Genomic DNA, 25,533 nt, shown 5'->3' with positions numbered 1-25,533 from the left:
GCACTGGAAAAATATTGTATGGACACACAGATAGCTGAGTGTGATTTCACAGTAAAGGAGCACTCAGAGAGGGTGAGCATGGCCACAAAGTCACACAGCTATGTAGGAAGTGACGGTAGAATGTGAATTTGGGTCTGGTAGATTCCTGGGCTTTGCACTGGTCTACTGACAGTTGTTTGCACGGGTCTATGCAGCTAGCTGTTGACAGCACATATTTTCCTAAAAATGGGGCAGGGCGGGACCCCCAACCAACATCTCACGTAAGAGAACCCAAACTCATACGGACTTTTAAATTTGCAGAGGGCTGGGGGTGTGGTCCACCTACAAATCAGAGAGAAAAAATGACTGTGACGTGCTGGAAGGAATGAGGACAGAGCAAGCTACAACCCGACCAGGCCCAATGGCAAGGCAGTCTGGCCGTGCTGTGTGATGCTGGGTAGGTGAATCAGCCTCTCTGGGCCTCAGTTTTCCTCAGCTGTAAAATGGATGTTAACAGTCCCTTCCCTCTAACACACAGCTGCCGTGAAGATTAAATCCACGGAAAGTGCGCAGAGCTGTCCGCGATACCTGAGAAGTCGCTGCTAAATAGTAGCTATTATTATTAATAATATTTAAAAAAAAATTTTTTCCTGTCCCGGCCTGTTGGGACATCAAGCCCCCCTTGGCCCTGGACACTTAGTTTAGTGAGAGCTGCCCTGCAGTTGCTGGATCCGTTTGTGTTCTCCGTTTAACCAACAGTGAGTCCCTCGAGGACGAAGACCTGGCCTGCCTTACCCTCCGTATCTGTCCCTGAAACTCTAAGTTCTGGAAACATCTACGGAAGGACTCAGGAGACAGTGACAGGGCAGCCTGGCCACTAACCCCAGAAATGGGAGGACAAAGAGAAGGAACATTCTGCCTTCAAAATCTATCCCAAACCTGCCCACTCCTCCCCACTCCTGTCTCCGCCTGGTCCAGACTAATCGCCTCCGCCCTGGTCCCCGACTCCCACCCTCACCACCACCACCCCTGGGCCCCCTCTGTCCCCGCAGCAGCCAGAGGGCGCCCGTGAGCACCTGAGTCAGGGCTGTCCCTCCCCTGCCCACAGCCCTCCATGGCTCCCACCTTCCTCCACATCAAAGCACAAGTCCTCCCTGTGGCCCACCAGGCCCTGCATGACCTGCCGGTCCCCTCCCTGCCCTCCCCTCCTCACCCTGCTCCAGCCACACGGGCCTCCTCGCTGTGCCTCCAACACGCCAGACACCGTCCTGCCCCAGGGCCTTTGCACGGGCTGTGCCTCTGCCTGAAACACTCTTCCCCCACATAAGCACTTGGTTCCCCCCTCCCCTCCATCACGGCTTTGTTCAGCTGCCACCCCCTGATGACACCATTGCTACAACCACATTTAAAACCACCACCCCTCATTCCTCTGGCCTCAGTCCCCTTTCTCCCTCACTCATTTTTCTTATCCTCCTCTAATGAGGTACAACTTTATCCCGCCTGTCGTCTCTCCGTGGTCAGAATATGAACTCCATGAAGGCACACCCTCCGTCCCCTGTGGGGTCCCAGCACAGAGCTCAGCGCACAGGAGGCATCTGAGAAATTCCCCGTGACCAAAAGCACAAATCTGGAGGCGGTGGCTACGGCCAGACCAGCCGCTGGGCCCCCAGGGCTGACGGCGGAAACATCCACGCCTACCCCGGCTGGGCCCTTCCTGTCCCCATGTGTGCGCCAGGCGTCTGTCCTCTGCCATCCGGCAGCCCGACACCTGCTAGGAAGGAGCAGGAAGCAGGGGCGGCTGCCGTGGTGCCTGTGGCCTTGGCCAGGCAGGTTTAATCCCTGCCCTGGTGGGAGGGGAGGTCACAGCCCCTCCTGGCACACAGACCCCAAAGCCACCCAGAGGGACCGAGGTGACCCGCTCCCAGGAAGGCGCCGCGTGTGGAAGGCCCGATAAATATTTAGCAAATAAACATATTTACCTACAGTCACCGGACCGAGCCCAGCCTGCGCTAGGGGTTTCCCCCAATCAACGCACAGGACCCTCCCAAGCACGCAGGGAGGTCGGGGTTACCATCACCCCCATTGTACAGATGGGGAAACTGAGGCCTGGAGAGGCGAAGTCATAGCTGACCGGGGCAGAGCCAGGATTCCGACCTGGTGGGAGAATCTGGTTCTTAGCCACTAACCGACATAGTCTCAACGAATGACAAGAGGGACACGGCAACAGGGAACCAGCAGTAGCTTCGACAGGGTGTGTGCTGTGTGCCCGGCTGCGGGGACACCGCGGGTGTGACTGCCTCATCCCCCTGACGCCTCCTGACAACCCAGGCACGTGGGCCCATCTTAGAGATGATGAAAACTGAGTCCCTCGACAGGGGGAGTGATTTCCTGAAAGTTCTACGGCCTAGAAGGGCCAGGCCCAGGGCCAGGCCTAAATTCACTAACTCCTTACCTCGGAGAAGTGACAGAAGTCATCTCGGAGGGGCGAGAATGCTGTGATGGGGTCGGCCCATGCCTCACGAGGACCTACTGTGCGCCAGGCACGGAGCGGCAAAGCCTCAGACGTCCCCTTTCCAGACGGGTAAACTGAGTCTCAGAGAAATTAAATCTTTTGCCAGAGCCCTGAAACTGTCCCCATTTCCAAAAGGGTACGCCGAGGCACAGAGGTTTTGCCACCTGCACGAGGTCGCACAGCTGGCAAGAGGCGGGCATCAACCCCAGGGCTCCGGGATGTGACTTGGAACCGTAGGCCACCGTGGTCCCCGCAGCACAAGCCCTCAGCCCTGCCGACCAGACACCGTCACCCCCGCGCCGGGCTGGAGTACCCCCAGTGACACGCAGCCCCGCTGGCAGCCAGGCCTCTTCGGGCTTAAAAGGGGGGAAATAAAAGTCGCCTAACATCAGCTATCTTTTTAAAACTCCCCACAGCGAGAGAGAGGCTGGCCCGTCAGCGCCCGTGGGCAGGCAGAGGCCCGGAACTCGGGGACACGGCTATTTTAAAGGGGCTATTTCTGGAGGCCGAGGTGAGAATGCGGGGGCGGGAGGAAGAAACAGCCGCAGCCGCGGGGACCCACACGGGCCGCCCTGACTGGCCGACGCCCGGGCTCAGCGATCCGTGGGAACCACCCGCTGCCCCAGCGAAAGACCTCGGCTGCCCCCGAGCTCACTTCTCCCCCTGCGCGTGGAGAGCCGTGAAGGCGACACGCAGGCGCAGGGCCCTACTGTGTGCGGATGCCGCCATGCACACGGCGGAGGAGGACACAGGGACGCGATGACTAATACGCACACAACAGGGATGGTGGCCAGTGCTCTGGGACAAAGAGCAGAACCAGGGCGGGGGCGGGGGGGGGACCCAGGAGAAGACGGTGGCCCCTGTGGCTGGGAACATTCTGTGTGTTGAAGGGGGACACTGTGTCCTCGCTGGCCTGTCTGGGGCTGGAGGAGGCTGACTGGCCCAGAGCCAGATCTGACGGTGGCAACTGAGGCAGGGGTCGCAGCCAACAGAGCGGAGGGAGGCGGCGGCTCCTAAGAATGTCAGGACGCGGCACCGGCACAAAGTGTGGGGCCAGCCCACTGCAATTCTACTTGCTGTGTGACCCGGGGCAAGTCACATCCCCTCTCTGAGCCTCAGGTTCCTTATCTGGGAAAGGGGGACAGGGGCTGTACTGTTCTCAGAGCACTATGCAGATTCGACAGGATGATGTGTGCGAAGCACTTGTTGGCGGGGAGCTGGGCAGCCTCAACACCTGTCACACCTGGTCTTTTAGCATCATCCTCATCTTCACATCCATTGGCAAACTTCGAGTCTGGGGTCTCTGGGGCAGAGGGGCAAGCGCAGCCACATCCCCAGAGAGCCCTGTGTCGCAAGGCTCACACACAGCCTCGGTTAGAATTCAGTTGGGTTGCAGATGCCAGAAAACTCACAAGAGAGTTGTCAGTTCTCTCTGTTCCTTCCGCCTCTTCGAACCCCATTCTTATCCGTGACGCTTGCCTCACGGTCCATGGTGGCTGCCTGAGCACCTGCCATCAAGTCTGTATTCCATCTAGGGGGCAGAGGGGGAAATGTGCCACCTTCCTTGAAATGCATTTCTAGGAAATCCTGCTCACATATCCCATGGGTCAGAATTGAATCACGTGGCACAGACAGCCACAAGGTGCACTGAGCAATGTGGTTTCCCCCCAGGCAGCCATGTGCCCAGGTATTGATAAAACACCACACAGTTCAACTGCTATGCAGGAGGGGATACGATGGAATATACGGAGACCCTGCCACAAACACGTGGCCACGGGGGCCAGGCGTTAGGTTTCAAACAAGCGCATCTGAAAAGGGAGTCTGGGGCCAGCCCTCTGCCTCCAGGCCGAGACGGTTTTCACTCATTCCAGGGTGAGTCGAGATCCACCTCCCCAAAGACGCCAAGGTCAGGAACAGAAGCTGCAACCCCGGCACAGGCTCTGCCCGTGGTGGCCCCGAAGGCAGGACCCTACCACAGTGCACTCCCCAAAGCTCCAGGGCTGAGCCACCGGCACCCCGCATTCTGCCTCCTCCCGCCTGGCGAGGACACCGGCCAATTCATCTCCTTCTCCTCCGTAAACAACTGTCAGGGAAAATAAATAGTTTTTAATAGGCTCATTAATTGAATTCAGGGAGAAACAACCTTCTCCCCCGGCCACTGAGAAGCAGCGCTCGGAAGCAAAGTCCGAACCACTCGGACCGAAGGCAGGAGGGACCCGCCCTCCCATCGACGCCGGGGGACCCCCAGATAGCTCTGGCCCCACTCGACACGCTGACCCAACCAGCAAGGGGTCACTCCTGTGCTCCGAGGACGGCTGAGAGTCTCCAGTGGGTGCTAAGGTGTCTTAACGCCTCCCAGGCGCTCAGACCTCAGTTATAACAGGAGCCTGCAGCAGCCACAGCAGCGACCAGCCGAGGAGTTAATGTCATTGACGCTGCCCTCGTCACATGAATTTTTAAGGTTTTTATTGCCTTCAAGGACATACCAGGGGCCCACTCATGAGAAGGAAACAAAGTTTTCTCTTTTAAGTTTTAATAGAGGCCAGGTGCAGTGGCTCACGCCTGCAATCCCAGCACTCTGGGAGGCCGAGACGGGAGGATGGCTTGAGCCCAGGAGTTCAAGACCAGCCTGGACAACACAGCAAGACCCCATCTCTACTGAAAAAAACAGAAAAATTAGCCAGGTGTGGTGGCATGAGCCTACAGTCCCAGCTACTCGGGAGGCTAAGGCAGGAGGATTGCTTGAGCCCAGGAGTTGGAGGCTACAGTGAGCTATGATGACACCACTGCACTCTAGCCAGGGTGACAGAGCAAGATCCTGTCTCAAAAAAAAAAAAAAAAAGTAAAAGAGCATCGGTTTAAAGAACTCTATCGCCTCCAAAGGAGGAGAGGGGTGGCAGAGCACTGCACAGAGAGTCCGAAGGCCCAGGGGCAATCCACAGAGTGGCCTTGGCACAGACCCAGAAGGTCAGAACTGCCTGTCCATACTCGCTGAGGGCTCTGGCCATATGGGCATGACTCGGTTTCCCTATCGAGACTCAGGTGGTCCAGGGCAGCCCTGCCATGTCGCCGGCTCACCCCCCTGGCAGCAAGTGCCACTCTGCCCTGGCCTATGTCTGGTCCACCTGGCGCCTGCCGCAGGCTTCTGCCAAGCTGCTCTGGCCACTGCAGTGGGAAAGCTCGGCCACACCCCAACACCTGCAAATCCTGTCCCCCAAAGCCCCACCTGCAGGCGCCCCGATCTTGCTTCCAGAAGGCATGAAGCAGCATTTGTACTGTGTGATGCTCCAGCCAGTTTTGGGGTTATTCCACGCACCCCCACCCCGTACGGATCCTTCCGATCACAAGACCTTGCACCCAAGAGAAGGTCTCGCCTCTGCTCTGCAGATGAGGTGGCCTGGCAGGAACCACCACCACCCCGGGGCCACTCTTCCAGCACCAAATTCAGTCCCCACAAGAAAGCCGGGTCCATTTCCGGGGAGCTCCTCAGCAACTTCTGCACGTGTCTGGCCAGACACACGGGGCATCAAATGAAGGTCAAGGCTGGCTGAGTTTTGTTTTGTTTTTGTTTTTTTTGAGACAGGGTTGCTCTGTCACCCAGGCTGGAGTGCAGTGGCATTGTAGCTCACTGCAGCCCCAACTCCTGGGCTCAAATTATCCTCCTGCTTTCAGCCTCCTGAGTAGTTGGGACTACAGGTGAGTCCCACCACGTCCGGCTAATTTTTTTCTTATTTTTTGTAGGGACAGGGTCTTGCTATGTTGCCCAGGCTGGTCTTGAACTCCTGACCTCAAGAGATCCTCCCTCCTCAGCCTTCCAGAGTGCTGAGATGACAGGCATGAGCCACTGCACCTGGCCCTGGCTGAGTCTCAAAATCATCCGGCCCAGCCGCTGTGTGCTTTTGGGGTTCCCAGCCTCCTCTGGGCCTGTCACCTTCTCCCTAGGAAAGAGGAAATCTCACAGACTGTTTTGGAGTTCCCTGACCCCCTACACCTGTCCTCAGACCCCTGGCTTGAGGCCAACCCCTCAGGGACATGGCTCTCAGTGGCCACGCCTCACTGCTTCTGTGCCAGACCCCTCGGGCACTCAGCAGCTCAGAGAGGGCATGTGAGTGGCCGAGGTCACACAGCACCTCCACCCAGAACTCAGTGTTCTGGCCTCCCAGCCCAAGGGCAGAGTGAGCCCGTGGCTGCTCCTCTCTGTGACATCACCTGTTCCAAGTGTGATCAGAGGCGGACGAGGGAGCCCCGGCCGGGAGCTGGGGACGCAGGGCTTTCCCCGTCACTACCCGCCTGATCAGGGCAAGTAGACGCGCCCGTGCTGGTGCGGGACGGTCAGGTGGCAGCTCCCGAGAGCCAGGAGGGCTCGTGTGGACGCGGGGAGGGTGGGCCTGGCAGAGCTTGGGTCCCCAAGAGGGAGGTGCCCAGACAGCAAAACAGTGCTCCGAGGGGTTCTGAGGGCGATGGCAGGACAGGGTGGGCCTGGCCAGAAACGGAGCTCCCGGCAGCAAGGACAAAGGCCTGGACGTGGCAACAGGGGGAAGGTGGATGAGTGCGGAGTGGAACAGGGAAGGTGGGAGGAGGAGGCGGAGGTGGGGAGAGGCAGCAGGACTCCCGCCTGCAGGCCCAGAGAGGGGAAGCGACTTCCCCAAAGTCACACAGCTCTTAAGCACTAAGCAGCTAAAACAGACCCCAGCCAGACCCTGGCTGGAAACAGCAGCCCGCTCTCCATGTGGCCACAGGAGGCGACCTTCTGGCTACAGTGTTGCCACATAACTTAGCTACATCACTGCGGACCGGTGCGCAGTGACATCCCCAGGAGCACCAATACCACATCTCTGTTTGCCGCACCTGTTTGCTGGAGAAAAGGCTTCTCGTTCCCATTTCTCTCTCCTTGCCATGCCTCGGTTTCCCCACCTGCAAGACAAGGTGACAGCTGCCACCTCTCAGGGCGGTTAGGAGGATGAAATGAGAAAATGTGAGTCAATCTGGAACCTGGGCCCAAGCGGCTGTCACGACAGGGACAGAGAACTCACTGGCCGCTTGGGTCATCCCCGTTCCGCTGCAGTTGTTTGGGAAACGCGGGTTTGAGGCTCCATCCCCACGTCCCCTGACTGTGCGCTGTGTGCAGATGGGGACAGGGAGGATAGTCATTCAGCCCCTCCTGTGCGCCTTTGGCCCCCGGCACCGCATCAACACGACACCATTTAATCCCTAACGGTGCAGCAGGCGAAATTCATCCCCATTTTACGGATGAGAAAACTGGGGCTCGGGGGAAGGAAAGAACGGGGTCACCTCGCACAGCCAGGGAGGGCCCGCGTCAGGATTCGAACCTGGGGGTATTCCGACCGCCAAAGCCCTTCCACAGCGGGCTCAGAGCCTGGGCTCCCAGGGCCAGGTGACATCAGGAGAAAAAATCCCCGGACCTGGCAGCCCCTCCACGTCCTGCTGACACTGGGGAGGTGAAGCCGCCGGAAACCTTCTAGAATCCATCCGACAGGGGCAATTACCGACTGCCAATGATCAAGTGGCCGGTCCAACCAGGACAGGTGCGCGAAGGAACCCTGGGTGTCCTGGCCCTGAGGGACTCGGGGACGTGCGGCGGGGAGATGTTCAGGGATGACCACGACGTTCACGGTTCGCCTGATTTCTCGTGCCGACTTGGGTCTTAAGCATAAACCAGCCTTTCCAACCCTCGGCACTGCAGACATCTGGGGAGGGGCCGTCCTGGGCACCGCAGGTGCTGAGCGGTGTCCCCGGCCTCCGATCATTTGATGCCAGTAGTGACCGCAGACGTGACAACCAAACATGTCCCCAGACATGGCCAGATGTCCCCTGGGGAGCAAAATCGCCATTGGGTGACAATTGCCGCCGTGATAAACTCGACAAAGAACCCTGGTGACCCGGGTGTCCCAGCCCTGAGAGCGACGTCCACTCCAGAAAAAACGAGAGACGGAGAAGCAGGTCCCACAGCCGGGGGATGATTCACGGCCCTGCCCCGAGAGACGAGCAGGCTTCTCCACGGCATTTAATTTAAGTCAAGTTTATCACTGTGACCAATATTAATGCAATCAGAGCCAGCGTTTATCGAGCGCGGACTCTGGCCGGCCCTGCTGTCAGCGCCCCCGGGAGTTCTCACGCCGGTGCCCCTACACGACCCGTGCAGGTGGCCGTGACGCCCAGACCCATTTCACAGCCCAGCAAACAGAGGCTCATCGTGGGCGACCGAGGTGCCGGAGGTCGCACTTCGCGTAAATGGTGGGGAGGTGACCAGACCCCACGGACGTCTGGGTTTTTGTACGAGGCCGTGTTACGATGTTTTAAGGAAAAGAAAGAGCCAGGAATGTTATTGATAAAATAGGACAATTTCACCTAAAATCTAGAGTTTGGGTTTTTCTTGGAAAAACCAGCAGACCTGGCCGTGGAGCTGGCCCTCGGGGTGCTGGAAGAGTCTGCTCAGCCCACGCCGCCCGCTGGAGTGGACGGTCCAGCGCTGACAGGTTGGGGCCCGAGAATGACATTCCAGCCATGTCTTCCCGCCTGGGTTTATCCCTTCAGACTGCGTGAGGGGTCCCTGGCCACCTGCCAGAGCAAGGCCTTGTCCAGCAGGCAGGCAAGCACAGCTGTGTGGCCTTGGGCAAGTTCCTCTCCCTCTCTGGGCTTTGGCCCCAATAACCATGCCAAGAGGTTATTCCTTTTTTCTTTCTTTCTTTTTTTTTTTTTTTAAAACAGAGTCTTGTTCTTGTCACCCAGGCTGGAGTGCAGTGGCATCAGCCTGGCTCACTGCAGCCTCCAACTCCTGGGCTCAAGCGATCCTCCTGCCTCAGCCTCCCGAGTAGCTGGGACCAAAGGTGCCACCAACCCAGGCTAATTTTTTTTTTTTAATTTTTGTAGTGATGGGGGTCTCACTATGTTACCCAGCCTGGTCTTGAACTCTTGGCCTTAAGCGATCCTCCTGCCTCAGCCTCCCAGAGTGCTGGGGTCACAGGCGTGAGCCACCGTGGCCAGCCAGCCTGCACGGTTGTAAACTACAATTCAAACTCCCTAGGGTGGAGGCCCCATGGGGTCCGCCCCGGCCGAATCTCCTTGCACCTCTCATTTCTGTCCCCCTCACCTCCAGCCACGCAGCCGCAGGTGCCCTGCTCACAGTGTTGGCACCCACCGTCCCCAATACCTGTTCATCTGTCCCCATGGCCAGACCCAACTCACGCTTCGGGTCTCAGTCCAAATGTCACCTCCTCAGAAAGGCTCCCCTTGGATGACAGAACAGTGACCAGGCAAGCTGGCACGTGCCACCAGATTTTCAACCCTCGCAGAGCACCATCACGGTCCATGACGCTTTCCTTGCGTAACTTGCCCAGTGTCCCCCAACAGATGCCCAGGATCCCAGGGCATTTACTGCTGTACCTCCAGAATTTTAATTTGCTTTCAGTTAAAAAAAAAAAAAAAGAAAGAAAGAAAGACAGACAGACAGAACAAAAGAAAACTTACATAGCATTTTCTGGCCACCAGCCACCGATGAGTTCATATATTCCTCACAGTATCTCTATCATCGGTGAAGCAATGTCAAGGTACCCATTTTACAGACTAGGAAACTGAGGCACTGAACGGCTGCATAACTAGCCCAAGGACCCACAGCTGGTTGGCAGCGAGGCTGGGATCTAAAACTAGAGTCTGATTAGCCGGGCAAGGTGGCGCATGCCTGTAGTCCCAGCTACTCGGGAGGCTGAGGCAGGAGGATTGGTTGAGCCCAAGAGTTTGAGGTTGTTGTGAGCTAGGCTGATGCCACGGCACTCTAGCCTGGGCAACAGAGTGACACTCTGTCTAAAAAATAAATAAATAAAATAAAATAAATAAATAAAACCAGAGTGTGGCTCCCGAGCTCCCTGGCAGCTGGTTTTCAATAAATATCGATGGACTGAATGAATGCATTGGTGAGTGAATGAATGCATCAATGAACAAATGAATGTATTGGTGAGCAAGTGAATGCATCAGTGAGTGAATGAATGCATTGGTGAGTGAATGAATGCATCAATGAACAAATGAATGCACTGGTGAGCATGTGAATGCATCGGTGAGTGAATGAATGCATTGGTGAGTGAATGAATGCATCGATGAACAAATGAATGCGTCGGTGAGTGAATGAATGAATGCACACATGCTCACACACTGAGTTTGGCAACTGATCCCTCCCGGAGCACCCCTCACGGGTGCAGTGAAAGCGCCAAATTGCCCCTTGGTGATCACCTGGACCCATCAAGGGCTCTGGACGTTGAGAGCCAAGTCTGGGGTCTCTGGAGGGCCCGGAGCCCCCCCGAGGCGGCCGCCTGCCCCTCCCTGCCCACCCTCCCAGCCCCCCACGACTCAGCTCCCGCCAGGCGTCTGGCCTGGTCCCGGCGTGGAAGTGGGGCGGCCTTGATGAGGCAGCCAGTGACGGGGAACGCCCCAGTTTGCAGCGGCTGAGTCATCCTGCCGTCTCTCTGGGGCCGGACCCCACCGAGGGGCCGGGGCAGGGGAGCAGGTCCCGCTTCATGTCCTGTGGTGTCAAAAGTGACAGCAGCAGCAGCAGCCGCATCCCTGGCACCGTTGTGAGTACGTGCTTTGCACGTGTTGACTCATTTCATCCCCCTAACAACTCTTTCCATTCTACAGACCAGAAACATGGAAGCACAGAGAGATTGAGCAACTGGCACTAGGTCACGCAGCCAACAAATGGCAGAGCTGGGATGTGAACCCCGGGCAGGCTCCATCCAGCGTCCTTGCTCTTACCCTCTGCAGGAGGCAGCTGGGAGCCGCGCGGTCTCCGTGGCGACTCTCAGGCGCCCCCAGCAGGTGAACTGCTGTCAAGATGACAGAGTGACAATTGGGCAGAGGCCCGTGGAGGAGTTAAGAATTCAGGCTCTGGCATTCAATAGCTCTGGGTAAGAGTCCCCACTGTGTCACTTATGGACTGTGTGACCTTGCACCAGTGAAGACCCTTCTCTGTGCCTCAGTTTCCCCCTCCGCAAAATGGGGCTCTGACCACAGCAACTCCGCTACCAGGAGATGGAAGGTTCGAGGCGATGAGGATGCTACTAACGTGCGTCCTTAGCAGAGGGCCTGGCACGGGGCGCCAACTCCGAATAAGTCAGAGCAGCTATTATTATCCCCCCGACATCGCCTCATTTGCTGATCACGGGGGTTAATTATAAGCGGCATTAAATTACACACACACAGACGCGCCGGCCTCGCCTCCCCAGAACCCCTGAATTTCCACCAAGACTCAATTACCCACGCGACTGCACGACAACGGAGCGTCCTCCCAGCCTGTCTCCACGCAGCCCGCCTCACCCGAGGGTCCAGGCTTCCACAGCTGTGGCTTCTCCGCCACGCCGTATCCATGTGGTTCCCCAACCGAGTGACACGGAGTCGCAGGACAGACGCGGCCGACGGTGGACGTGCAGAGAGGCGGGGGAGGCACTTTCAGCCCGCAGCACCTCGTGTCACGGCTATGAGTGTACTGGTCTTAGAAATGACAGAAACAAACACAGAGAGGCCAAGCAACCTGCTCCAGTTTGCACAGCTCTAAGCAGAGTGGGTGACCAAAGTCAGGACTCTAACCTGCAAGCCAGACGGGTAACCTCATTTTGTAAAGTGAGGAAGCTACCACACAGAGTAGCTAAGGGACAAAGGCGAGGTCACTCAGGAAGGGAGGAAAGAAAAGACATTTTCAGTTCTCCAGGTTGGGGGGCCGCGGGGACAACAGACATGTGAGCTTCCTACAAGGAGGCTAACAGCAAAGATAAAAAACAACTCAAAGGTAGTAGGGGACACGCCGGTAACATAAAGACAGCATAGGACAAAAATCTGTCCATTCGGGCACGGCACAGTGGCTCACGCCTGTGATCCCAGCACCTTGGAAGGCTGAGGCAGGAGGATCGCTTGAGGCCACGAGTTCGAGACCAGCCTGGGCAACATAGCGAGACCCCGTGTCTACAAAAAATAAGAAAAAAAATTAAAAACAAAATGTATCCCTTCAAAAAGGGGCCTCTGTGATCCAGCCCAGTTAAGACAACAGGGATGGAAATCGGGAGTCCCTCTGACCCAGAAACCCAAGCTGGGCCCCCGAGCAGGATGGGATCCAAGGGCACGAGAGGGGAACACTAAAGCCATGCCAAAGACCTGCATTTATTTTCAGGTATGGAATCCCTCTGGCCTCCACGAGACCCTGAGGGTGCCTCGATGCCAGGGAGTCTGAGAGGGGATTCCACGGCCAGCCCGGAATAGCACCAAGCCCGTGTCCAGTCTGGCCAGGCCACGGGGTGAGGGAGAGACGGGCAGCTCCACGGAGGAGGAGGAAAAAAGAAAAGACAAAAATAAAGCGATGTGAAAGTCGAGGGCCTGTCCGTGAATCACTCCTACCCGCTCGTCAATTTTCGCCTTTGCAGAAGTGTAAGGCGATTGCCTTTCCATATTCCCCACGCACACCCCCCAACCCCAACAGTTCCGAAATAGCAGCCAGAGACGAGACAGAAATGGTACGTCGGGGTTCTTTTTTTTCCCCTTTTTTTTTTTCAGTGTCTTTCCTTTCCTTAAAGAGAAAAAAGGGGTGGGGGGAGAGAGGAGAGGAAGCCACCTACTACACTCGATATGCTTGAACCTCGGGATTAGGGAGACCCGGTGTCACCTACTTCCTCTGCGTCTCAGAGCTGGGATCTGCCATCTCTGGCCCGGCTCTGACATTCCTCAAGCCTCGTTTCCTCTCGGAGTGGTCCCTGGTCCCCCCACTCGGAATGTCGCAGGACCTCCTGGTGATAAAATAGCCTGCCTTGGAGCCTCGGCCACCTCCCTGCGCCCCCTCCTCCCCTGCCCCACAAGCTAGACGCCTTCTGATTCCAGACCAACGTACGGTGGGAAGATGACAAGATTAAAAAGCAGTTTGAAAGGCCCTTGAACCCGGGCTCTCCAATACATGCCTTTGTCTGTGGACCCATGGTGGGCTTTTATTTTTTTAAAAAAATCAGCTTGTCACACGGATGCTGCACGGGCATGGCACTTATGTCTCAATCTCGTGCCCGCCTGGCCCCACTGGAGGCTGAGCTGTCTGCCCAGGGGAGCGGCCGGGGTCTGCTGAGACACACCATCCCGGGATCACTTGTCGCAGGGAAGGGCAGAGGAAGGGCAACCTGCACGGCTCTGCCCAAGAGGGCTTTATCCTCCTCCTCGAAAATTCTGGGAAGCGGACACGCGCCCGCCGGAGGGCGAACCCAGAGGCTGCCCCAGATGCAAGCCTGGCAGTGCCCCTTCCTGGGACCCCCTGCCTCCCTCCCAAAGCGCCAGACCCCCCAGAAGGGAGCCACAGCCGGCGCCACATCCAGCAAACCTCAACGCACACCCGGAGAGCCGGCCCCGGCTGCAACCGGCTCCACACGCGCAGCCCAACGGGGCGGGCAGGGAAGGAATCGCTCTCAGCCGAAAACATTAAGCTTTGTCAATTATCCCCCAAACCCGCTGGGTTTATAAATATCCATTTTTATTTTTAGGGTTTTCCCTCCCTCTCGCCCCCATCCCGAACTCTCCTGATGCCCCCTCCTGTCCTCTCCCCCACGCGCGGCAGTGGCGCCAGGCACGGGGAACAGGTGAACGCCGGGCCACGGGGCGCCCGGGTGGAAATGTCACGCCTCGCTGCACAGTCACATCGTCCCCGCCCGGCCCTCCCAGGCCAGCTCGCCGACCAGCGTGGTGGCCACGCGGATGCTGGAATAAGCGGCAAAGCCACAGGTCTCCCTGTCGCTGGGCTCCTGGCAGCAGCAAGCCGAGGTGCACGCCGCTCTCCAACGTCTGCGACGGGCTGCTCGATGCCCACCCGGGAGGCCGGGGGAAAACCAAGTCACCTCCTGCAAAGATGTTTGCTGAGCCGAGGAGGACCTGCCCCTGTGACCGGCGCCAGGCCTGGGAAACCCCACAGTCTGTGCGGCCCAAAGAGGAAGAAAACGGGTGCAAAGTGACGGCTCCAGATCTGCCCACCCGGACACCACCGCTGAATCTCTGACATCCACGAAGCTTCTCCCCATTCTGTGGTGTCCCGCCACGGGGGGAAAAGTCCTTGTGTCTCGGAGCGGGGCCCACAGATACTCCAACATGTCCGGAATCCCCTGGCAAACCGGGACAACAGAGAGGCACTCCGAACGCACAAAGGGGGTAAGAACGGAGCCTGGTTAGCCGGGGATTTTCTCCCTACACGGGCAGCAGGCAGCAGCCAGGGTCTGAGTGCCCCTCTGTCTGTCCCCAGCAAACACAAAGGTCAGAGGCCTGAGAGAGCTGTGGGGAGGAGAAATGTCCCCAGGAGCTGGCTGACCGCCCCGACGGTCCTCTCTAATACCACACCCCGGCCGTGGCAAAATGACCTGTAAGCCATCTCCTGCAGGGGGTGGGGAACGGGCCAGGCCACTGCCAGTGCTAGCCTGTCACCCCGGGGGGCCGATGTCATTGGCCAGGGTGGCAGAAATAGAAAGCGCATGAGCTCACCAGGCAGCCTGGGTCTCCCGCGACGTTTTGTTTGCCCAAGCCCAATTAGCCCAACTCTCGGGGTGGCGGAGTATGCCGGGTGGTGGTCCCCAGGGGGCCAGGGAGGCCTGGCCCCCACGCAGAAGTGCACCGTCATGGTGAAGGTGCCCCCCAGGGCCCGGGGGACCAGGCAGGACAGGCGCAGCTTTCCGGAGGGGAAGAACGGAGACCCAGGGACAGCCAGCAGGCAGAACGAGATGCCCCACGGAGGGCTTTGTGTGGGGCAGCAAGGTCCCAGCGGAGACCCAAGCCCACCCCGGTGGGCTCTGGGATTAGCGGGTGGGAAGCAGCCGCCCCCAGCCCCAGCTGCCTTGGATGAACAGCCAAAGTATCAGCTGGCAGAGGAAGGAGACAGGAGCAGGGACAGAAGGCAGGCGAGATTGGCAGGGGGAGGGGGGCACAAAGGAAGGGGACCCTGGGAGGGGGAGGGGAGTTATGCAAATGGCAGAATCGACCAAGTCCCTGGGCCATTAATAAAAGCTCCAGCAGCAGCAGCAGCTGGTATCACAGGAGCAGAGGCGCGGGCTGGCTCTGTGCTCACAGGCGCACCGAGGGGAAGCCGGGCGCCCGGAACAAAGAGGGGCCTTCATCCCCTGCCCCCCCCCAGGGACAACCGCGACAAGGGGCTTCAAAAGGAAGCCAATATCCCAGCAGTCAAAGTCTGAGTGTTGGCCAATGAGAGCCCGGAGCGGGTGGGTCCCAGTCTTTGGGACCCTCGGGGATCCTCTGGCTTTGTCCCTATTTCTGAGCAACCCAAGCGCTCCGGCCAGGACAGGGACACCTCAGACATCCCCTTCACCAGCCCCACTGACCCAGCTGGTTTTCCAGGGGTTCGGCCAGAGGCAGGAGGGCTCCATGCTCAGAAGAGGGGCTCTCATAGATTGAGACTGCGGGCCAGGGGAATCCCAGCTGAGCCCAGGGCGGGGAGGCGTCCCCAAGACGGGGCGCTGGGAGGTTTGTTAATTTGGGGGATGAGGTGCCTAAGAGGAGGCCCAATTTGAAGCAGGGCTGCAGGGGACGGGGACATTCTCACAGTTAGGAGGCCACCAGTAGAGGGTTTGAGATTGGGGGAAAGGGGTAGAAGAAGGAGGTCCCTGATTTGGGGGGGAGGTGTGGCTGAAATAAAAGACTCCAGTGTGCGAGGAGGGTTCCCTGATGTGAGATTCTGGAGAGAAAGCGGCTGAAGGGGAGTTCCCCAATTTGGGGGTGGGGGAGTGGTGGGTGGGAAATGTCCAGAATTTGCGTGGGGGGGGAGGTAGTAAGGAGGAGATTCCTAAATTTAGGAGACATTCCCATAAAGAGCGGTGAACTTGGCCGCAGCCCGGCCAAACCCTCGCACCCAGGGCGCCGGTGCTCTGACCCGGGGGTCTGGAAGGGGCTCCCCTCAGGGCACGCCCCGCGCCCCCTACAACCTGGTTCCGACGGCCCCGCCCCCGGGTGACGTCACCGCCCCTCCCCCCGCAGCCCCCAGGGGGCTCCCAGGGCGTGCAAGACCCGCGGGGCTGGCGGCTCCAGGGGCGGCTTCCCCTCTTCTCGGGATCCCCACGGGGCCCCCAGCACTGAAGGGAGACTGACTGGGGTGCTGGGCGCGCGCGCGCCCGTCCGCCTTAGCCCCTGGGGCCGGGGGCTCTGGCGCGCCCCGCCCGGTGGGGATGGAAGGGGGCGCCGGGGCCGCAGAAGGGTGGGGCAAGGCCCGGGTGCCCGAGGGGCGACCCCGGCTTAAGGGAGCGACAGGGCCGGGGGTGCGCACGGTTAGCCGGCGTTGAGCCGGGGGTCTCCCGGGGAGCGGGATCCGGACAGGGGAGGTGGCGGGCGCAGCATCCCCGAGCTCACCGGCGGGTCCCCCCAACCTGGAGCCACGCGTCCCGGCTGGTCTCCATCCACTCCGGGGCGCCCGCCTGTCACCCACCCCCGGCACAGCGCCCCCTGCCTCCGGGACCCCGCCCGGGCACCCCGTCCGGGGCCGGCACCCCCTCCGCACACGCGCGCGCGTCCCCCAGCGCCTCCGCCCCGCCCGCAGCCGGGGTGGTGCAGCCGGCAGCGCTGGGCAGCTTCCAACGCAGCGCTCCGGGCCCCGGCCCAGCCCCCTCCCACGCCGCGGGCGAAGCCCCCCGGCCGGCCCGCCGCGCCCCTGCCTTCCCCGGCCGGCCCCGCGGGGCTTTGTCCGGACGCGGCTCCGGGGCGCAGCGCCCGGGCGCGCAGCCGGCTGCAGCGGAGCGTCCCCGAGCACAAAGGCCGGGCAGGCGTCCCCGGCACAAAGCCGGCGCGCTGCCCACTCCGCCGCCTCCCCGACCCCCGCCGCAGCGCCTGCATTTCTGCTTTTTTTTTTTTTTTTCTCGAATCCACGATTTTTTTTTCCCCCTCTCCCGGGTTACCTGGAGGCTGGCTGGGCTGGGCTCCCCCGGCTCTGCCCCGCTTCACATCCTGGCTGTTGCATGGGATCCGAGCGGAGCCCGAGCGCCAGCGGCTCGCGGCGTGCGCGCGCCGGCCGGGCTGCCGGGCGGGCGGCGCGAGGACACTCACTGCGGCTCGCGCTCCCCCAGCCGGTGACGTCATCCCTTCCGCCAGCGCCGCCGCCGCCGCCGGGGCCGGTCCGTGCGCGTCACTGCGCAGCCGCGCGCCCGCCACGCCCCCCCAGCCAATGGTGGCGGCTCGGCGAGGTCCCGTGGCCCAGGGGCGTTTAAAGAGCCGCGGGAGCACGTGGGGCACGGGGGACTTCGCAGGACACGTGGGCGGTGGTGTCCGCGCCCGTCGGGCCACTGCCCACGCGGGAGAGCCCCAGTGCGCTGGGTGCCAAGGCCGTGACACTTCCCATGCGCTGCTCTCAGCTCCGCCATGGCTCCCCAGTTCCCTTTGAATACAATCCAGCCTCTTCGCGTTGGCACCTACCACCCTGCCCCCGGGTCCCCGTGCTCTAGGCAAGCCAGCCTCTCAGGGTTTCTCCAAACTGCTCATCCAAGATCTTTCCATTCTTGGCTTCCCAATCTCTGCTTAAACAGGGGGACGGCCTCCTTGGCAACAGCCACCAAGCACCCCATGCTGCACGCTCTGGCCCATCCTGTTTTTTTTCTGGTCACACCAGGTGTGGCTCCAGAGAGCTGGGGCGGGGAGAAATCCCTAGGTACAGGTGGAATGAATGAGTGCGTGAACACTTCACACGGGTCTCCCCTGATGGCCATGCCCTGCTGCCCCGGAGTCAGGACAAAACACAGGAGGAAGCCCAGCTGAGACACGTTGGCTGCGTGGGGTCCCCGGAGTCACTTTCCCCACCTGTAGAATGGGTTTGCCTCTGTAGGTCTCAGCTCTCATCTGTGAAACAGGGCAAGGTCGCCCCTGTGCCCAAGGAGGGTATAAAACTGAATTGCCATATCGTGCCTGCCTGGCCTGTAGCTGGTGGCTGAAATGCAGTGACCAGGAAAAAGAACAGAAATACAAATAAAAGAGAAATATTATCACAGAGCTGGGGGGCGGGCACTGGCGCCAAACAAGGTTGCACCTCTAGCTGTTGCGTTTTGAGCACACCGAAAGCATTTATGTCCTCAAGGTGCATATTCGAAGGCCTTGTGCCACAAAGGAACTGAGCTTTAGAACTGGGGGGGAGGGCAGGGCAGTTTCCTCCAAAATTGTTTATTCATTCATTTTGGGCCAAACATGTAGATAAACAAAAAAGCATTAACCCAGGGAACAAAATGGTAAGGCGGAAGTCATAAACAGGAGACGGGAGAGGAGCGAATGAATAATTTAACAAGGAACCTAAATTAAGCTCTGAGTGTCCCAGCGGCCAATGCAGCGGCCAGGCTTGCAGAGCCTCCTTTGTTTTACTTCCTGGCCGGGTGACCCTGACCTGGCTGCTGACAATCGGGCCTCAGTTTTCTCATCCAGGTAATGGGGACACAAACCCATGTTGAAGGATCAAACGGGGTGGTCTGCGCACAAATGCTTGGTGTGGTTTCTCGTACACAGTAGGTGCTCAAGCCTTGAATGCTTAATGCAGGCAGAGGAAAATGAGATTGCTGACGCTGGATGGGGTGGACGTGGCGTGAACCCCAGCACTGCCACCTATTAGGGGAGGAACCTTGAACAAGTCACTATTAACGCAACACTCTGGGCCGGGGCGCAGCCGCTTACGCCTTTAAGCCCAGCACTCTGGGAGGCTGAGGCGGGAGGATCGCTTGAGCCCAGGAGTTGGAGGCTGCAGTGAGCTATCATGACGTCACTGCACTCCAGCCTGGGTGACAGAGCGAGACTCTGTCTCAACAACAGCAACAACAACAAAACAGGAAACTGAACACCACTCCTCACACCCTCCTTTAATGATAATAATAAGACAAATACAATGCTCTGAGCATAGCTGTCCCCATCTGCAAAAAGGGGACAAACACTTCCACCTCCAAGGGTTCTCTGAACAGCAAAGGAAAACAAATAAAATACACTGTAGCATGTGCCCAGGCAAGTACCCATTCGGAGCCTACACGCAGCCTGGGTGTCAGGGTGTTTTAAGTGCTGCGGACACGGAAGTAAACAAAACAGTCTTTTAAAAATCCCTGGCGTTAACAGTGCTCTGGAGGAGATAATCTCTTACTCGGGTAAAAGCCGAAGTCCTCCCTGCGTGACCTGCCCCGTCCCCTCCCCTCCCTCTGTCCCCCTCCTCACTCTGTTGCAGCCACACGAGCCTCGTCCTTGTGCCCCCAACACACCAGGTGCAGTCCTGCCCCAGGGCCTTTGCATGGGCTGTGCCCTCTGCCTGGGATTCAGTCCCTCCTGCTCTCCCCAAGGCCAATCCTCCTCAGCCTTCGATTCTCTGAGAAACCCTCCCTGACCATCTCGATAAAGTGGCCACACACATTCATCTTCATGTCAGTATCAGGTTATTTACCACAATTTGGGATAATTTTATATTTTGGCCCATTCGCTTGTTTCCTGTCTGTCTCCCTACTCTAGCTGTGCCTCAGTTTGCCTGTCTGTTAACGAGGAGAAGAATCATCTGTGTCTCTTAGGGCTGTTGGAGGACGAAATGAGTCACATCATGTCAACCACCTGGCACCAAGTACAGGCTGAAGCAGGTGTTGCTTGATAAATGTGACCACTATAAATGGGAAACCCAACATCCCTGGCCAAAAACAAAAAAGATGACCATAAAAATCAATGCGACAAGAACAGAACAGTCTAGTCTGATACCATTGCAGCCTCCAGGGAGCCCCAGGAGGGTGACAAGTGTCAGAAAGGTGTTAAGGACACGGTAGCACCAAACCAAGGTTTCTCATGAGCCGAAGCTTGAAGAGAACCAGGGAGGGAATGTTGTCCCTGGGGGTGTGGCTTAAGCCTCAAAGTTCCACACCAGGGAAGATTCTAGAATTGGGAGGTGGGACGTGTTGGGCTCTGGGTCTCTTTTGTGTCTGCCGGGATGCCTGGCACGCTGAGGGCATGAGTCACTGTTGGGTGAAAAGTTCAGTCAATGAACATTCTCGTCTTCTGCAGGGGAGCTGGGGAGAAGCTCTCCCCACCCTCCCACCTTCCTCCTCCTTCCCTGGCAGCCCAACCTCTGCCTTAGCGTCTCCCACAACCCGGTAATTAGCCCCACTGTGTTTTTGTTGAGACGAATCAGCTGCCCATCAGCGTTGTACACAAACAGGGATCTTCACGCCAAGTTCACGATCGTCTGCACAGAACCCAGCCTGAAATCCCTGCGAGACGGGCCCGTGATCCAAAACATCTCCCCTAAACTCTGCCCTAGGCCAGAGATTCCACCAGCATCACACATTGCTTCAAAATAAATGTTGTTCTCTCTCTCTCTGTGCCCTCCCTCCCTGCAAATTCACTTCCAATGCCAAAGAGAAACGGGCATTTGCAGATAGCAACACCCTATTTCCTGTTGCGTACTTCGCTCCATGTGGGGTTCATTTGCGGTCCACTGATATAGCTTATTGGATAAGCATTTAGGCTCTAGAGCCAGAGAGACATGAGTTCAAATACTGACCGTGGCATTTGCAAAGTTCAACATCCCTTCCCAATAAAACACTCAACAAACTGGGGGTAGGAGAGAACTTTCCCCAACCTGATCAAGGTCAAGGTCAGCTCCAGCCAACTTCATACTTACTGGTGAAAGACTGTCTGTTCCCCTGCTCCCCCCAAGATCAGAAACAAGACAGGGATGTCTGCTCTCATCGTTTCCATTCGACATTGCGCTAGAGGCTATAATTGGGTGACTATGCAAGAAAACAAAATAAAAAACATTCATATTGGAAAGGAAGAAGTTAAACTATCTCTATTTGTGCATGATATCATTCTGTATACAGAAAATCCTAAGGGAGCCACTAAAAACCTATTAAAACTAGTAAACGAATTCATCAGGGCGGCAGGATATGAGATCAATACACAGAAATCCATTGTATGTTCTATGCAGTGGCAATGAACAACCAAAATGAAATTAAGAAACCAATTCCATTTACAATTAATCAAAAAGAATAACATACTTAGAAATATATTTATAACAAAAAGTGCAAAACTCGTACTGTAAAACCAACAGAATGTCGTTGAGAGAAGTTGAAGAAGACCTGCATAAATGGAAAGATATCCCATGCTCATGGATTGGAAGAATAACACGGTGAAGATGCCAAGACTCCCCAAACGGATCTGCAGGTTCAACCCAATCCCTGTCAAAACCCCAATCGACCTCTTTGCAGAAATTGACAAGCGGATCCCAAAATCCATATGGAAAAGTCAAGGGTCTCAGAATAGCCAACAGGATCTCGAGAGAAACAAAAGTCGGGGGACTCACACTTCCTGGTTTCAAAACATATTGCGAAGCCACAGTGATCAAGACGGTGTGGTGCCGGCGTAAGAACTGACACAATCGATGAAGTAGAGTGGGGAGCCCAGGGTAAGCGCACCTGTCTATGGCCAATTGAGTTTCATCAAGATCAAGTCCAAGATCAAGGTGCCACTGAGGGTGGAAAAAAAAAAAAGACAAGAAAAAAAAAAGGTTGTCAGTTCAGGCAGGCGCAGTGGCTCACGCCTGTAATCCTAGCACTCGGGGGGGGGGGGGGGGGCTGAGGCAGGAGGACGGTGGCATCCCATTTCCTGCGTGGCTCCTGGTTTGTTTATCCATGTATCCATTGATGGACATTTGGGTTGTTTCCAGTTCCAAGGTGATTATGAATAAAGCTGCTGTGAACATTCACACACAGGCCGTTTGTGAACGTATGTTCTTATTTCTCGTGGATAAACATGCAGGAGTGGGATTTTCGGGTCATTTAAACAATTCTTTTAAAATAGCCTCTTCATGCAGAACAGTTCTGCCTGTCGATCGTGGTGGCGGTCACACGAATCCGGATGTGAGATAAAACGGTAACAACACACACACAAATGAGTGCGTGTAAGACTAGTGCCATCTCGGAGAGGTCGGTGAATTGTATCATGTCAATTTCCTGACTTTGACAACATACTATGGTTGTGGAAGATATGACCACTGGGAGGGAAGCTCGGTGAAGGGTACCTGGGGACCTCTCTACTGCACTATTTTTGCAATTTCCTGTGAATCTATGATCGTTTCAAAATTTAAAATATTTTAAAGAGCCTGCTGGGGACGGGCACAGTGGCTCACACCTGTAATCCCAGCACTTTGGGAGGCTGAGGCAGGAGGATCGCCTGAGGCCAGGAGTTGGAGGCTGCAGTGAGCTATGATGGTGCCACTGCACTCCAGCCCGGGTGGCAGAGCTAGACCATGTCTCAATCAATCAATTAATCAGTCAATAAGAGTCTATCGTGCGACTGAGAAGTACCCACGGTGTCTGATCTCCTGTTACTGGGTGTTACTTCCTACTTTGGGCACCTGTGCACAAAGTCAATACTGGGCGTGCTATCCCACACCTGTCCCCAAGGGCCACTTTTCCTTTTCCAAAGACTCTATCAACCCGGGAAGAAAACCCTGCTCCAATCTCTGCGAGGCTACACTCTCCATTCTCCATTTAAGCTCTTAGGGACAGTGAGAGAAGAAACTGAGGCCACCCTGACCCTCTGGAGCAGGAAGAGCAGGGGACATGCATGGGGTGCAGCCCAGGGCCCCGTGTCTGCCCCCCGGACCCCGTTTCTCTGGCATTGTGCTTTGCGGGGCACCTGAATTATTGGCTTTCTAGGGCCGCCATAACAAAGCAGCACAGACTGCATTTCTGCCGCAACACAGATTTGTTGACAGGCAGCTCTGAAGGCTGCAAGTTCAAGGTGAAGGTGTGGGCAGGTTGGTTCCTCCCCAGGCCTCCCTCCTTGGCTTGTGGACGGCCATCTTCTCTCTGTGTTTGTACGTCATCTTCCCTCTGTGTCTGTCGGTCTCTGCGTCCAAATTTCCCCCTTATCATGGATCAGGATCCCTCCATCTCATTTTAACCTGGTTACTTCCGTAAAGATCCCATCTCCAAATAAGATCACATTGTGAAACCCTGGGGCTTAGGAATTCAATATCTCTCGTTTTGGGGAGGAACGGGACAGTTCAACCCCAGAACAGTCTCATTCCCTGCAGATGGCTCAGCTGCTATCCCTCAAGGACTTCGCCTACTCCTGGATAAGGTCCCCAAGACATACTACAAGAGGTGCTGGACCCTGACCCAGAAATCATGAGCGCCCTTTGCTGATTGCGTAAGAGCCAGGCTTTGGGGGACCTTTGGGGCCCCACGCCCCAGCCTCCCTGCTCTCAGGCCTGGCCAGCGTGTGGAAAGATGATCAGGGGCTACGCTCCCTTCCCTTTCCTGAGGACCCAATGACAAGTTCAGATCAGTCCGTTATCTAGTGACAGCCGCCGGTGCACAGAGAGCCTCTTAGTTCCCCCATCCTCGGGAAGAGAGGCTTGGATTTGCCACCGCGCCGGGGCTGTGCTGGGCCCCCACCACATGCCTTACCCAGCCAAAGGTCTTCCCTTCTGCAGTCACTGCGGTCCCCAAGCTTGGAACCTGGACCCTGAGAGGCCACAAGGTGATTTTTAAGTGCTACACACAGACTGTGAAACACTCTGGAATTATTGACTGCTGGAGCGACTCACTGCTCAGACCAGATCATTTCACTCGGATTTGTGGGTGTCCCTGGGGTTTGTTAATTTCGTGGCGAGGTCTTCATTGTTCTTCTTTGTAAACTTTTGTCTTTCTTACTCATTGACTTGTTCCATGGTTACTTATGTTGCGTATTCATTCAATTTGTATATTGCATCTAGCACTAGAGCCCTGACCCGAAGTTTTCCTTTAAAAAAAAGACATTTAGTTGCTTGAAAGGAAACAAGTGATGTGAATAAAATATTAAGTAACCAACCATACAGGCAGCACAGGTGCAGGTTGTTTAAGGACCAAAGTCTGAGGAGAGGTTGAATGAACGGTGATGCCCAGGCACTGTGGGCCTTTGTGAAACCCATTTTACAGATGAAGAAACTGAGATTTGTGGTCCCCCTCCAGCTGTTTCAACCACCTGGCTTGCCCCTCCGCCTATCTCTGCCACTTTTTGCTCTTGCCAACTCCTGCCTGCCACCTCCAGGAAGTCCTCCTGACTCTTTCAGCCCATGGGCCTTGGTCTTAAGTCATTATGAGAGCTGGGTTGGGGGCCTGGGACAGGCAGGGGGCTCATCCACCCCTCCCACAGAATGGAGCACACCATGAGGCTGTCTGAAATCTGCGAGTGTGTGGAAAGAGTTAACTCACTTCATTTGCATAATGTGCCCCAATGCATCTTGGGAATACACTGCATCCCAGTTGGGGGGGGGAGGGGAGTCCTAGAGCCCCAGGGGAGGGGAATGAAGGGAAAAAGGGTTTATTCTGGGCAGAGCTAGAGGACCTTGAGCTGGGAGGAGGGGAAAGAGGAGGGAGACACAAGCCACCCTCATTGCTGTGGCATCAGTCAGAGTGACATCCTTCTCCCTGTCAACATGCCAACCTCTGATGTATTCCTCAACCTCTGGAAGATTATAAAGCTAATCTCAGTTTACCAATCTGTAGTTTGGGCACATAGCACGTTCCTCCAAAGACTGAGCAACAGCTGTCTGATGGGTAATTCAACCACTATGCGTGTCATTCTGTAAGTCAATCAACAAACACCCATGAGCAGCTTCTAGTTGTGTTTAATCACATACATTTCTTAGAGCAGTACCTGGCACATAGTAGGCACTTCATGGACGTCGGTGTTGTTATTTCACCTTCAAAGGAGACCTGATTGGCTTGGTCACGGACACCCCTGGCAGGGCTTGAATTTAACCCTCCCCCTGCCACCCTCTCTGGCTCCCACCCGCCCCAGGCACGCAGGGAATGACAGACCACGAGGCTGCGAGTGGGATCGTCCTGGCAGCAGAGAAGTTGCTCCGGATAAAACGGGAAGTGCTAAATAAATCCACTGGAGATGTGCCCCAATTACCCGCCCAGGCTCCTCTCCTGGTGCCTGGCGCTCGGGGGCCCTGCAGAGGGGAGATTTTCCAACGCCCGAGAGAGAGGCTCGGGACTGCTGCGGCATTTCAGGTGCTGCACACGGGT

General features: G+C 56.9%; 1 protein-coding gene across 7 annotated transcripts in view; it reads right to left on the bottom strand.

Moving 5' to 3' along the window:
* Positions 1-17,558, bottom strand: part of PTPRS (protein tyrosine phosphatase receptor type S) — a 97,375-nt gene extending 79,817 nt beyond the window's left edge. For all 7 annotated transcript variants that reach the window (XM_069479993.1, XM_069480043.1, XM_069480011.1 and 4 more), the window contains exon 1: positions 17,410-17,558. The gene's annotated coding sequence lies outside the window, so the exon portion shown is untranslated. The remainder of the gene's footprint in view (positions 1-17,409) is intronic.
* Positions 17,559-25,533: the final 7,975 nt, after the last annotated feature.

Source organism: Eulemur rufifrons, chromosome 2 (genome assembly GCF_041146395.1).
Source record: "Eulemur rufifrons isolate Redbay chromosome 2, OSU_ERuf_1, whole genome shotgun sequence".
Lineage (NCBI taxonomy): Eukaryota > Metazoa > Chordata > Mammalia > Primates > Lemuridae > Eulemur > Eulemur rufifrons.
This window is presented reverse-complemented; position numbering and strand designations above follow the sequence as displayed.